Here is a 16,264-nt window from a genome sequence, read left to right as displayed (position 1 = left end):
TCACTGTTTTTATCGGCTATATCTTGCACTGTAGGTGAGTCCAGATTAGATATTTCATTTTCTACTTCATCATTGAGGGAGGCTGAAGAAATGAGAGATGTTGCCAAAACGTGTATTTGAGACTGTATTTGACTCCATCTGCTGCTGCTGAACCCCTGGACAGTTCATTTCGGATAATTGTTGCATTATTCCCGAGACTCTAGAAGATAGTAATGCTGTTGAGACCTATCCTACGTATGGAAATGGAGCATTAGATGGCTTGGAGGCTGTACCTGAAGTCAGGGAGGAGGATTGAGGGTTTAAGGATTTTGGGGAAGTTTTCTTTATGAAGAAGGGGAAATCTTTCTTTTCTTTTGTACTTTTTGCATCTTTCTTTGGGCCGTCTTGAGCTGGACTTGTTAAAACCACCGGGACGCCCACCATTTTGGATATATCCTTCGCCTGTTCGACCTCTAGTTCTGTAGTTTCAATCTGCCCCTCACATTGTGAGGAAGTAGAGGTAAGGGGGAGCTCATCCTCTGAACTCTCCAAGGTGGTGTCCAGTCCCAGGGAAGTGGAGTTATCACCCCTGTTCTTATCCTTGTCCTAGTCCTTAGCAGCCTGACTTGCGGCCTTCTTAGCCAAGGCTTGATGTGTTTTTACTTTGAGACGGGCCGCCACTTCAGTTTTGCTGGGTTTACCAACAATATTTCCGTCTTTCTGGGGTTTGCCCATCTTTTCCCCCCCTTGCTCCTTGTTACATCCCCTGAAAAAAAAATTGTGCTGCTCTTTACCACGCATCCTTATCCTTTTCAGTCACCTCTAATTTTACTTAATCTGCTTAACTCACTCGCTGTAAATTTCCTCAATATGCAGATAACACCCAAAATCAAACCCTCCTCACCTCCTTTTGCCAGCTGGGTCCTCTCCCCTAAATCCGATTCACTTTTCCCCCCACACTACCTACGGCATATTTTGTTTCTACACCGCTGTAATCCAGCAGGCAGCCGTGGGGGGATGAGCCCCTCTTTCCTCTAAACTGGCCAAGGCTGAGGCTGTCGCGTACTTTCAGCCCAAAACGCACTGCACCGCCAAGCGAAGTCTCAGCTGCTCCCCCTCGTCACCAATCCTGCGCTGCCACCAAAAACTGCAGCCGTAGTTAAGTCTTTGAGAAAGAAGTGCAGGAAATAAACATTCCAAGGGTTTTTTTTTGTAATTGGTCTGAGCTGACTGCGACATTTAATAATCCGCTCTCTGTGTCTGCCCTCCTCCAGAAAAGAGCCGGAAGTTGCCACTAATCAAACCCCGTCTGCAACTGCCACGAAACCAAAAAAAGCGACAGCCCACGCATCCGAATCCACAAGGAGAATTTCAGCAGAGGTGCCGCTCCACACTTACGCTGCTCTCACCAAACGCCAAACGCTGCATGCCGTCATTGCTAGGGGGGGCGGCATCACGGGCCACGGCGGCAACACGGAGGCATGGAGCTCCTAAACCAGGGCCAAATTGCCTATACTACAATTAGAGATTAATCAGGGGGGTTTAGCTCTACCAAACATCTGCACATACTATGAAGCCGCGCTACTGGATCTTACGGCACGATTGTTGGATCCGAATGATCAGATAGACACATATTTTTTTAGGAAGATGATTGCCCTACGTTTCTAAAAACACCTAAATTGCCGAAAACGTTGCGCTACAAGACCGTGCGCGATTAAGTAAATCGACTTGAATAGTTGTTTAAACAAGAGAATGTTTCCGGATTTGCCTTTCTGAAACTAGATGAATGTAGGGGGTTTGGTCTGCATATCCACTTAAGCCATGTTAAGATATGGAAAGATATTGGCCTGGAGTATTTGGGCTAGTTTCTTATTGGTAATAAAATCATTTGCTGGAAAGGAGTAATAGGCAGGGTAGGGAGCCGAATGAAGCCAGGGTTTTTAGAATATATACAGATTTCAAATTCTATTAAAAATATATATTCCCAGAAAGTGGGGCTCCAACTCCCATAGCTAATGCGTTATTCAAAGTAAACCTGAAGGGAGTTGGGAATTGGTATTCCTTACTTATGAAACATAAGGCACTTCCCTTGGTGGATGAATTTTTGGGAAAAATAACCCTGGAAACGAATTTCGTTTTTTCTCATCAAGAATGGCAGGTAATATCCCAACTAGGAAGTAAGGCTCTAAGAGTGGCTAATTTGAAAATAATGGCCTTCCTGTTGCGATGGCTGGCTTATTATACTCTGGAAAAATTAAATAAATGTCATCCGGAAGTAGATAATAAGTGTTTTCGATACCTCTCCCACATTGAGGGAGATTGGCTCCATACGTTTTTTACATGCCCGAAGCTTGAGACCTTTTGGAAAAATATTTTTTTGGCAATGAGCCAGTCAATTAAAAAAAACATCAACCCCAAAACAGAGGTAGCTCTCTTTGGACTTACTAAAGCTAGGCCAGAATTGACCAGAACTGAAGAGATGTATATATTCATTTGAGCTACAGTAGCCCGCTCATTAATCCTCCAAAATTGGAGGTTGGAGTAGGCTCCATCTTATCTTAAATGGGTAAATAAAATGGCAAGAATCAGGAGATTCGAGGAAGCATATGCTAAACGGGTTGGGGGAACAAAAAGGTTTGCAGTGGCTTGTAAGCTTTTTGACAACTTGGCTGTACCACAAGATCTTTAGTACTTTAGCAAGTTTGCACTTTAGAAAATTAAGCCCTTTAATGCACAGCAATTTAATGTCAAATAAAGGTTTTTGTAGTGTAGTAATAATGCCTAGATCTGTCAAATAGAAAAAGGAACCAGTAAACTCTTGATAATTATCTGGCACTAGTCACTTTAGGTATTTTTGGGATGGAAAGGGGTAATTAATTAATTGCTGTTTTGATGCTTATGAACTCAGGGTGTTAAGGACTCTTTTGCTACCCTCCATTTCTTCACTTCGTTTAAAGATGTATATATCCTGGTTTAGTGGGTTTTAGCTTTTAATTGTACATATGGTATAGTTGTAATGTACGTACGAAAATATGAGTATTATTCCTCTCTGATGATTAATGCTATGTTATATTTTTCTGCTCTGCTCAATAAAAAAAAATTTTACATTTAAAAAAACAGTAACATTTTACTCCTCCTCTATCCAACACTTTCCCTACTGTTGTACTTACTGGAGTGGGAATACTATTTTTTACCCCTCCATTATAATAATAATAATAATAATAATAATAATAATAATAATAAACCATTTATTGAGCGCCTGGTTACACAGAAGACAGTGTGTCCCCGCGCTAATTGCTGCAAAGATTTCAAGAAGGCAGATGATAGGAGAGCCATAGGGAGGAGGAATTACGTGATGGGAAACAGGAATGTCTTAAGTTTACCCCGGAAAATGGTTTCCGAGGGTTCCATGCGCAAATATAGCAGGAGTTCGTTCCACTGTTTAGAGGCAAAGTATCTAAATGAGCGGCCACCCATCCTGGCCCTCTTGACTCGAGCACTTTCCCTACTGTTGCACTCACTGGACGTGAAATAGTCATTTTTACCTCTCCGCTATCCAACCCGTTCCCTACTTTTGCACTCTCTGGAGTAGGAATAGGAATTTTCACCCCTCTGCTATCCATCACTTTCCCTACTGTTGCACTCACCGGAGTGGAAATAACGAATGTTACCCCTCCGCTATCCAACACTTTTCCTACTGTTGCACTCAGTGTAGTGGGGATAGTAATTTGTTCCCCTCTGCTATCCAAACCTTTCCCTACTGTTGCACTCTTTGGAGTGGGAATAGGAATTTTCACCCCTCTGCTGTCCAACACTTTCCCTACTGTTGCACTCACCGGAGTGAAAATAAAGAATTTTACCCCTCCGCTATCCAACACTTATCCTACTGTTGCACTCAGTGGAGTAGGAATAGTATTTTACCCCTCCTCTATCCAACACTTTCCCTGCTGCTGCATTGTGAAATTTCAGTTTAAATGGTTTCATGTTTTAATGTATTATTGATTTTAGTTTTTTTATATTTTAAATCAATAATATATATTTTTATTCTTTTATATCATTTTAAACGTTTAATATAAATTAAAAATAATTGTTTATTAATTGTTTTAAAGTAAACATATATGTATAAATTATAATGTTTGTGTGTTTATTTTTTTAATTAAGTTTATTTAAGTTTTATTAAAATGTATATTAAATGTATTTTATGTTGTTAATATTATATTTAATATTTAATGTATTTAATATGTATTATTTTATTTTATATTTAAATAAAAGTCAATATTTTATACATCTGTATTTTTTACATCGATATTTTTGAGTAGTTATTTTTGTACTTACCTGTTAAAATATAGGAGATTATGTTTATGTTGTCTATATTTTTTAGCCAATATTTTTAACATCGATATTTTTTACATCGATGTTGTGTCAGTGAACCATGTTGAAAGCAGAACGGTATATGTTTGTCAGAGAAAGTCATCGTTATTTCATAATTTTGTTTATGCTTCATACACAGGCAGAACGCTTTTGTCTATACAGCCATCGGCTGGACATACTGTACAACCTTAATGGATATTCTGATTCTTGCATAGAGTTTAATTCTAAAATGTATCTTTAATACTGATACTTCCCAAAAGACAGGAGAAATTAGGAACACTCTTGTTACACACTCTTACAGTTTCATACCCCAGGTACAATTAAGATAGACACGGGTAACCTGTATCTGGAAATTCAGTTTACAGTGCACTAGTAATTATTCATTCACACATGGAAGTGGGAGTAGTGTGGCTTGCCTTGTGTAGACTTGCCCGAAAGCAAAACGGGAATAGGTAGCACTTTTTAATCAAGAGTATAAGTTCTGAGGCAATTTAACTAGATGGGCAAAATCAATCTGGGAGTGTGTAATGCTTAGTTTGGATGTCTTGCACCTACACTCCATCCACCTGCCTTAACATATTGTAAAGTGGTTCAATGGATGTAAAATATCTTCCAAAACAACAATAAAGCACTTTCTGTCAGAAGAAGTGATTAATACTATATGCAACATCATATCCATCTTCATGTCCTCCATATTCGTTACGCTTTATGTTCTAGGGCTAGATTTCACTTTTGAGGCACTCTTTTCACACATTTATGTTGTACGTTGTAATAATATGCATTGATCATCAGATAAAAATCATGTTTTTTCACATGATGTGCTCACTTCATTATAAATTACTTTGGGTGGAGGTTGAATGAGGAGTAGGTTTTGATGCAGATAGATTTTCAGAAGTGATTTTGTACACAGATTGGGCTTGACAAGGTTTTAGAATCTTTCTTTCACTCTTTTTGAGGGCAAACACAATCACTGACAAAGGTCATTGAGGTAGTAAGCAATACATGGAAAGTAATTCATGCTCTGCTACTAGTTAAAAGTGAAGCTGCAAGGATTATTGCTAGCCGTAGGTACTAGGATCATTTTACACAAACACGTTTGGCCAACCCTAAATGCCAGCCATCAGCAACTGAGCATAACTCAAATAGATGTGCCTTAGGCACAACAGTTTTTTCTCTTGAAAACCAATATACCTAGCTATGAAACTGACATGCTAGCCATCAACTCCTGAACATAACTCAAATAAATGTGCATTGGGCACAAAGGTATGCACTCTTGAAAATAACCTTACCTCGCCATCAAGCTGACTTCTATCTATAAATGACCTTTTCCCTTAATGTATGGACTCTACCTCAGTGCTACTTAAAACCACTAGAAACAGATTTACCAGTAATGAAGACGATTTCTTCAGGGCTACCCTGCACATCAGAAACACTACACACACTGCCCATGTCTATTCAGAGAACTACTATATTCCAAGAAGGAGGGAGTGAGAAGTGATACCGGGTTTGCTCACCTTCCCACACTTCTAACCATACATAACAACAGGAGGGAACCCAACCATGCTTAGCCTATCTCTCCATCCCAGCCAAAGGGGATCACCATATGATATTAAAAAGACTGCCACCCACTGGGATTTCAAGTGGCATGCCTGATGTGAATTAGAATAAGGAATACTAATTTCCTTAGAGCATCCTTACCTGTTTTTAACTCTGTCAGGGTGCCTTTTGAAAATAAAATTAACCCTCAAGACATCTTTATGCTATTTTAAACGTAAAGATCCCACCCAATAGTCAAAGAGCACCCTTAACTGCCAAGGTTTAGCCCATCTAGACACACTAGGTATCTGGACGAGGCCTCTATGATGAAGCATGCCACTCGGAATCTCAATAGGTGAGATTCTTTTTAATCCCATAGGGTGATCCCCTTGGGCTAGTATGGAGAGATAGGCTAAGCATGGTAGGGATTCCTTGCCATTGTTTTTGTATACTCAGAGAACTACTCATAACCCACTACTTCATGCAGATCCTCATGATCCCCAAAAGGTCTTGCACGGCCTTCTGACACCCACCACAAGACCATCTGAACAGCCCTGCAGTAATTTCCCATTTCAGGGGTATCTACCCCTGCCTCAAATGAACACTCTGATGCTCAAAAGCATTTATGGATATGGCAAGTAGCGGTACAGAAGTACTCTTTTATATACTCTCACATTTATTTGTGATTCTGACCAAAATGTCCAACTCCATATTAGTAAAAGTGTTCAGTCTCTTTTAGCTCAGTATTAGTTCAGTCCCTGAATATTCCTTCTCTAATCCCAGTGTAGATGGTCTGAGGACCATTCACAAAGGCATGTAATATTACATAAAATAATACTACAGAAGTCCTACTTTACGTAGTGCAAAATGCATTTCTGAACTGGCCCTTACATATGCAATATAAATGGTCCCTATATGTTAAAATGGCCATAGTCGCCTGAAATGAGGCCTGTCACTTTGGTTAAGAATATATGTAAAATATTGGAAGGATGGAAACACCATGGATATGCTGTATATAAATAAATATCATACATCTTAAAAAACACAATGTACACTTATCACTCTTCTGATCATCAAGCACTTTTTCGAATCTTTCAAATTTCCCTTGGAGCCAGAACGTTCAAAGTCTCCTGTCCTTATTTCTAGAGTTCATTGAAGCGTTTCATAAGCTCAGAATGACACCAGGGGATCAAAATGAATAAAACAACGTCGGACTCTTATTACAGCGAATGGCAAAAAAAGCATGACAGTTTCAGTTCTTTATGACTTGATTTCAATCCCGGCAAATTTGTTTAATCAAAACTTCATTTTTGTCTGTTCTTAAATGTGTAATTTTAGATTTCTTTGAAGCTAATGTTACCCTTGTTATGTGCCTTTTATCCAAATTATTTTTAGAAGGTATCTTCTACCTAGAAACCTGTGAAAAAAAGAATGTGGTATGACTAATTTAATAGTTTACTGTTTAATATTGTAACTGAAGAATACCAATTCAGCGTAAAGGGAAATCATCCAACTTTCCACTTTCATAATACACTAGGTTTTTATGTTTATAATAATTTTTTCTCTATTTACAACAGATAATTGTGTTCGTTCCTACCTTAGGTGAACTCTGTTCCTGATGGTCACAAATCACTACCTAGACATCATGAACGGTTGAACTGTGGAGTCTCTGGTGTGTCATCCGGTTCCGTGCGAAATATCCAAGGCTAATGTGAAGTCATTTCCTGGCTATATGCAAAAAAGGAAGAAAGTTTGAACCAAAGCCACTTTTTTCGAACAATTGCAATTAACATTATGGTTTTGTTCAGGGGTGTACGTTACTTAAAATCATTAGGATTTTAAGTGAACATCATAGTGCATGTTCTAGCAGCTTTTATGGTCGAGTTTGGGCAGCGCATGTGCTGTGGGGCAAGCTGTAATCTAGACAGTGACTGGAAGCACCTCCCATCTTTTCTATTAGTTCCTGTCCCTGCCCTTCAAAAATGCCTGTTTTGTTTTGTCAGTATGCTTAATTAGTCCCACCTTTTGGTGTTTCAGACCCTCCCAGTAAACTGCCACTGCTACATGTGGCCTTACTCATTTTTAGGTCGAGTAATTTATTACTCGAAACTATTGTGTTGAAACCAACTCTTAAAACCAAGGGCTTTGGGAGACGAATTACGCACAGTGCATGTGCCCGTGCACGCTCTTTTCTACGGAGCCTCGGCATCACACTTCAAAGGAATTCCTTCGGCTCCTTATCTCCTCAGACACTTAGAGTCTACGTGTGTCTCCCAGGCTCCTCACAGTGCCATATGTCCTCAGGGCATCACACTTCTAACGTGAAGGACCGTCTGCTCCTTGGAATGCTGGCATGGTTGCCCAGTGCTGCCTGATCTTCTTCAAAGGCAGCTTCTAACCCGAGCTGCCCTCTGCCTTTGCATTCTGAACTCTTTCTTGGATTTCACACACAGTCCATAACGCTTCCTTCTACCTTTCACCAGGCACACACACAGACCACCAGCCATCAGTGCACGCTTTCACCAGGCACACACACACACCACCAGCCATCAGTGCACGCTTTCACCAGGCATACACACCACCGGCCGTCAGTGCACACTCTCACCAGTTACAGACACCATCAATCATCAGTGCCCGCTTTCACCGGGCACAAACACCACCAGCCGTCAGTGCACACTTCCACCAGGCACACACCAGCAAACAGCAGTGCACACTTTCACCAGGCACACACACCACCAGCCGTCAGTGCAGGCTTTCAATTGAGACACATACCACCAGCCATCATTGCATGCTTTCAACCGGCACGCACACACCACCAGCCATCAGTGCACGCTTTCACCAGGCATACACACCACCGGCCGTCAGTGCACATTTTCACAGGGCACAGACACCATCAGCCATCAGTGCACGCTTTCACCAGGCATACACACCACCGGCCGCCAGTGCACACTTTCACCAGGCACACACACCACCGGCCGTCAGTGCACGCTTTCACCAGGCACACACACACACACCTCCAGCCATCAGTGCACGCTTACACCAGGCATACACACCACCGCCCGTCAGTGCACGCTTTCACCTGGCACACACACACACCACCAGCCATCAGTGCACAATTTCACCAGGCATACACACCACCTGCCGTCAGTGCACACTCTCACCAGGCACAGACACCATCAGTCATCAGTGCACGCATTCACCAGGCATACACACCACAGGCCGTCAGTGCACACTTTCACCAGGCACACACACACACCACCAGCCATCAGTGCACGCTATCACCCGGCATACACACCACCGGCCCTCAGTGCACACTCTCACCAGGCACAGACACCATCAGGCATCAGTGCACACATTCACCAGGCATACACACCAGCACCGTCAGTGCACGGTTTTACCAGGCACACACACACACCACCAGCCATCAGTGCACACTTTCACCAGGCATACACACCACCGGCCGGCAGCGCGCACTCTCACCAGGCACAGACACCATCAGTCTTCAGTGCACGCTTTCACTGGGCACAAAACACCACCAGCCGTCAGTACACGCTTCCACCAGGCACACACACCACCAAACGGCAGTGCACGCTTTCACCAGGCACACACACCACCAGCCGTCAGTGCACGCTTTCACCAGGCACACACCACCAGCTGTCAGCGCACGCTTTCACCAGAGACACACACTACCAGCCATCAGTGCACGCTTCCACCAGGTACACACACCACCAGCCGGCCAGGCACACACACACCACCAGCCATCATTGCATGTTTTCAACAGGCACACACACACCACCAGCCATCAGTGCACGCTTTCACCCGGCATACACACCACCGGCCGTCAGTGCACACTTTCACCGGGCACAGGCACCATCAGTCATCAGTGCACACTTCCACCAGGCACACACCACCAGCCAACAGTGTACACTTTCACCAGGCACACATACACACCACCAGCCATCAGTGCACACTTTCACCAGGCATACACACCACCGGCCGTTAGTGCACACTTTCACCAGGCACACGCACACACCACCATCCATCAGTGCACGCTTATACCAGGCATACACACCACCGGCCGTCAGTGCAAGCTTTCACCAGGCACACACACACACCACCAGCCATCAGTGCACACTTTCACCAGGCATACACACCACGGCCGTCAGTGCACGCTTTCACCAGGCACACACACACACACCACCCGCCATCAGTGCACGCTTTCACCAGGCATACACACCACTGGCCGTCAGTGCACACTCTCACCAGGCACAGACACACTCAGCCATCAGTGCACGCATTCACCAGGCATACACACCAACGGCCGTCAGTGCACGCTTTCACCAGGCACACACACACACCACAAGCCATCAGTGCATGCTTTTACCAGGCATACACACCACCGGCCGTCAGTGCACACTCTCACCAGGCACAGACACCATCAGCCATCAGTGCACACATTCACCAGGCATACACACCACCAGCCGTCAGTGCACGGTTTCACCAGGCACACACACACACCACCAGCCATCAGTGCATGCTTTCACCAGGCATACACACCACCGGCCGTCAGTGAATGCTTGTACCAGGTACACACACACCACCAGCCATCAGTGCACACTTTCACCAGGCATACACACCACCGGCTGTCAGTGCACACTCTCACCAGGCACAGACACCATCAGTCATCAGTGCATGTTTTCACCGGGCACAAACACCACAAGCCATCAGTGCACACTTCCACCAGGCACACACCAACAAACGGCAGTGCACGCTTTCACCAGGCACACACACCACCAGCCGGCAGTGCACGCTTTCACCAGGCTCACATCACCAGCTGTCAGTGCACGCTTTCACCAGAGACACACACTACCAGCCATCAGTGCACGCTTCCACCAGGCACACACACCACCAGCCGGCCAGGCACACACACACCACCAGCCATCATTGCATGCTTTCAACAGGCACACACACACACCACCAGTGCACGCTTTCACCAGGCATACACACCGCCAGCCATCAGTGCACGCTTTCACCAGGCACACACCACTAGCCGTCAGTGCACGCTTTCACCAGGCACACACACCACCAGTCATCAGTGCACGTTTCCACCAGGCACAGACACCTCCAGCCGACCAGGCCCACACACACCACCAGCCGTCAGTGCACGCTTTCACCAGAAACACACACAACCAGCCATCAGTGCACCATTTCTACAGGCACACACACCACCAGCCATCAGTGCACACATCAATTGTTAAAGCATCCACAACTAACTATTGTAGCAATCGCAGTATGGCACACTTTACTTTTAAACATATTCATCTAAAGCGCAGCATGCCACCATTCCCTCACACTCAGCACCCTCACACACTCTGCAATGGAACATACACTCCAAATACCACTCAGTGCCACATAATTGCACTCCACATAATTACACTGCACTCAATGCAACATACACTTCAAATACCACTCAGTGCCACATAATTTCACTCCACATAATTGCACTGCTCTCAATGCAACATACATTCCAAATACCACTCAGTGCCACATAATTACACACCACATAATTACACTGCACTCAATGCAACATACTTTCCAAATACCACTCAGTACCACCTAATTATACGCCACATATTTACACAGCACTCAATGCACTCCAAATACCTCTCAGTGCCACATAGTTATATGCAACATAATTACACTGCACACAATGCAACATACACTCCAAATACCACTCAGTGCCCCATAATTACACACCACATAATTACGCTCTACTGAATGCAACAGACACTCCACACAATACCACTCAGTGCTACATAATTATATGCTGCATAATTACACTGCACTCATGCAACATACACTCCAAACGATACCACTCAGTGCCACATAATTACACGCCACACAATTACACTCTACTGAATACAACATACCCTCCCCACACAATACCACTCAGTGGCACATATTTATATGCTACATAATTACACTGCGCTCACCGCAACATACACTCCAAATACCACTCAGTGCCACATAATTACATGCCACATAATTACACTGTACTCAATGCAACATACACTCCAAATACCACTCAGTACCACATAATTACACGCCACATTATTACACTCTACTGAATGCAATACACACTCCACACAATACCACTCAGTGCCACATAATTTTATGCTACATAATTACACTGCACTCAATGCAACATACACTCTAAACACCTCTCAGTGTCACATAGTTCTATGCTAATTAAACAACAGGGGGTGGTGATGGACAGAGTTTCTGAATTAAGCCGAATACTCTCACCCAGTCAAGAAATCAGGGCTTAATCCAACACCGTTTTTTAGCTCACTGCACCATCCCAGCTCAGAACCTGGCTATATACTAATTAGTCTGTCCCTGGCCCAGTGCATCATGGGAACAGGGCAAACCAAACTACCAAGCCAATTCTTTCACTGGGAAGGAAACAAGCTTCCGGGGACCGGTTTCTGGCATTTCAGCCGTCTTCGGCCCAGCTTGCTTGAATCCTGATGGTGCAATGAGCAAGGGACTCACGTCTGAGTATACCCTTCCACGCTTATGGTGGACAAAATAATTAAACAACAGGGGGTGGTGATGGACAGAGTTTCTGAATTAAGCAGAATACTCTCACCCAGTCAAGAGATCAGGGCTTAATCCAACACCGTTTTTTAGCTCACTGCACCATCCCAGCTCAGAACCTGGCTATATGCAAATTAGTCTGTCCCAGGCCCAGTGCATCATGGGAAAAGGGCAAACCAAACTACCAAGCCAATTCTTTCACTGGGAAGGAAACAAGCTTCCGGGGACCGGTTTCTGGCATTTCAGCCGTCTTCGGCCCGGCTTGCTTGAATCCTGATGGTGCAATGAGCAAGGGACTCACGTCTGAGTATACCCTTCTACGCTTATGGTGGACAAAATTATTAAACAACAGGGGGTGGTGATGGACAGAGTTTCTGAATTAAGCAGAATACTCTCACCCAGTCAAGAGATCAGGGCTTAATCCAACACCGTTTTTTAGCTCACTGCACCATCCCAGCTCAGAACCTGGCTATATGCAAATTAGTCTGTCCCTGGCCCAGTGCATCATGGGAATAGGGCAAACCAAACTACCAAGCCAATTCTTTCACTGGGAAGGAAACAAGCTTCCGGGGACCGGTTTCTGGCATTTCAGCCGTCTTCGGCCCGGCTTGCTTGAATCCTGATTGTGCAATGAGCAAGGGACTCACGTCTGAGTATACCCTTCCACGCTTATGGTGGACAAAATTATTAAACAACAGGGGGTGGTGATGGACAGAGTTTCTGAATTAAGCAGAATACTCTCACCCAGTCAAGAGATCAGGGCTTAATCCAACACCGTTTTTTAGCTCACTGCACCATCCCAGCTCAGAACCTGGCTATATGCAAATTAGTCTGTCCCTGGCCCAGTGCATCATGGGAACAGGGCAAACCAAAATACCAAGCCAATTCTTTCACTGGGAAGGAAACAAGCTTCCGGGGACAGGTTTCTGGCATTTCAGCGGTCTTCGGCCCGGCTTGCTTGAATCCTGATGGTGCAATGAGCAAGGGACTCACGTCTGAGTATACCCTTGCACGCTTATGGTGGACAAAATAATTAAACAACAGGGGGTGGTGATGGACAGAGTTTCTGAATTAAGCAGAATACTCTCACCCAGTCAAGAGATCAGGGCTTAATCCAACACCGTTTTTTAGCTCACTGCACCATCCCAGCTCAGAACCTGGCTATATGCAAATTAGTCTGTCCCTGGCCCAGTGCATCATGGGAACAGGGCAAACCAAACTACCAAGCCAATTCTTTCACTGGGAAGGAAACAAGCTTCCGGGGACCGGTTTCTGGCATTTCAGCTGTCTTCGGCCCGGCTTGCTTGAATCATGATGGTGCAATGAGCAAGGGACTCACGTCTGAGTATACCCTTCCACGCTTATGGTGGACAAAATAATTAAACAACAGGGGGTGGGATTAGACAGAGTTTCTGAATTAAGCAGAATACTCTCACCCAGTCAAGAGATCAGGGCTTAATCCAACACCGTTTTTTAGCTCACTGCACCATCCAGGCTCAGAACCTGGCTATATGCAAATTAGTCTGTCCCTGGCCCAGTGCATCATTGCACCATCAGGATTCAAGCAAGCCGAGCCGAAGACGGCTGAAATGCCAGAAACCGGTCCCCGGAAGCTTGTTAGTTTGGTTTGCCCTGTTCCCATGATGCACTGGGCCAGGGACAGACTAATTTGCATATAGCCAGGTTCTTAGCTGGGATGGTGCAGTGAGCTAAAAAACGGTGTTGGATTAAGCCCTGATCTCTTGACTGGGTGAGAGTATTCTGCCTAATTCAGAAACTCTGTCCATCACCACCCCCTGTTGTTTAATAATTTTGTCCACCATAAGCGTGGAAGGGTATACTCAGACGTGAGTCCCTTGCTCATTGCACCATCAGGATTCAAGCAAGCCGGGCCGAAGACTGCTGAAATGCCAGAAACCGGTCCCCGGAAGCTTGTTTCCTTCCCAGTGAAAGAATTGGCTTGGTAGTTTAGTTTGCCCTGTTCCCATGATGCACTGGGCCAGGGACAGACTAATTTGCATGTAGCCAGGTTCTGAGCTGGGATGGTGCAGTGAGCTAAAAACGGTGTTGGATTAAGCCCTGATCTCTTGACTGGGTGAGAGTATTCTGCTTAATTCAGAAACTCTGTCCATCACCACCCCCTGTTGTTTAATAATTTTGTCCACCATAAGCGTGGAAGGGTATACTCAGACGTGAGTCCCTTGCTCATTGCACCATCAGGATTCAAGCAAGCCGGGCCGAAGACGACTGAAATGCCAGAAACCAGTCCCCGGAAGCTTGTTTCCTTCCCAGTGGAAGAATTGGCTTGGTAGTTTGGTTTGCCCTGTTCCCATGATGCACTGGGCCAGGGACAGACTAATTTGCATATAGCCAGGTTCTGAGCTGGGATGGTGCAGTGAGCTAAAAAACGGTGTTGGATTAAGCCCTGATCTCTTGACTGGGTGAGAGTATTCTGCTTAATTCAGAAACTCTGTCCATCACCACCCCCTGTTGTTTAATAATTTTGTCCACCATAAGCGTGGAAGGGTATACTCAGACGTGAGTCCCTTGCTCATTGCACCATCAAGATTCAAGCAAGCCGGGCCGAAGATGGCTGAAATGCCAAAAACCGGTCCCCGGAAGCTTGTTTCCTTTCCAGTGAAAGAATTGGCTTGGTAGTTTGGTTTACCCTGTTCCCATGATGCACTGGGCCAGGGACAGACTAATTTGCATATAGCCAGGTTCTGAGCTGGGATGGTGCAGTGAGCTAAAAAACGGTGTTGGATTAAGCCCTGATCTCTTGACTGGGTGAGAGGATTCTGCTTAATTCAGAAACTCTGTCCATCACCACCCCCTGTTGTTTAATAATTTTGTCCACCATAAGCGTGGAAGGCTATACTCAGACGTGAGTCCCTTGCTTATTGCACCATCAGGATTCAAGCAAGCCGGGCCGAAGACGGCTGAAATGCCAGAAACCGGTCCCCGGAAGCTTGTTTCCTTCCCAGTGAAAGAATTGGCTTGGTAGTTTGGTTTGCCCTGTTCCCATGATGCACTGGGCCAGGGACAGACTAATTTGCATATAGCCAGGTTCTGAGCTGGGATGGTGCAGTGAGCTAAAAAATGGTGTTGGATTACGCCCTGATCTCTTGACTGGGTGAGAGTATTCTGCTTAATTCAGAAACTCTGTCCATCACCGCCCCCTGTTGTTTAATAATTTTGTCCACCATAAGCGTGGAAGGGTATACTCAGACGTGAGTCCCTTGCTCATTGCACCATCAGGATTCAAGCAAGCCGGGCCGAAGACGGCTTAAATGCCAGAAACCAGTCCCCGGAAGCTTGTTTCCTTCCCAGTGAAAGAATTGGCTTGGTAGTTTGGTTTGCCCTGTTCCCATGATGCACTGGGCCAGGGACAGACTAATTTGCATATACCAAGGTTCTGAGCTGGGATGGTGCAGTGAGCTAAAAAACGGTGTTGGATTAAGCCCTGATCTCTTGACTGGGTGAGAGTATTCTGCTTAATTCAGAAACTCTGTCCATCACCACCCCCTGTTGTTTAATAATTTTGTCCACCATAAGCATGGAAGGGTATACTTAGACGTGAGTCCCTTGTGCATTGCACCATCAGGATTCAAGCAAGCCAGGCCGAAAATGGCTGAAATGCCAGAAACCGGTCCCCGGAAGCTTGTTTCCTTCCCAGTGAAAGAATTGGCTTGGTAGTTTGGTTTGCCCTGTTCCCATGATGCACTGGGCCAGGGACAGACTAATTTGCATATAGCCAGGTTCTGAGCTGGGATGGTGC

General features: G+C 45.0%; 1 long non-coding RNA gene across 1 annotated transcript in view; it reads right to left on the bottom strand.

Moving 5' to 3' along the window:
• Nucleotides 1-16,264, bottom strand: part of LOC147731016 (uncharacterized) — a 414,276-nt gene that overhangs the window by 226,316 nt on the left and 171,696 nt on the right. The window contains exon 2 of the long non-coding RNA XR_015308618.1: nucleotides 7,484-7,614. This is a non-coding gene — a long non-coding RNA (uncharacterized LOC147731016). The remainder of the gene's footprint in view (nucleotides 1-7,483; nucleotides 7,615-16,264) is intronic.

The sequence above is a fragment of the Lissotriton vulgaris genome, chromosome 2_1 (assembly GCF_964263255.1).
Source record: "Lissotriton vulgaris chromosome 2_1, aLisVul1.2, whole genome shotgun sequence".
NCBI lineage: Eukaryota > Metazoa > Chordata > Amphibia > Caudata > Salamandridae > Lissotriton > Lissotriton vulgaris.
This window is presented reverse-complemented; position numbering and strand designations above follow the sequence as displayed.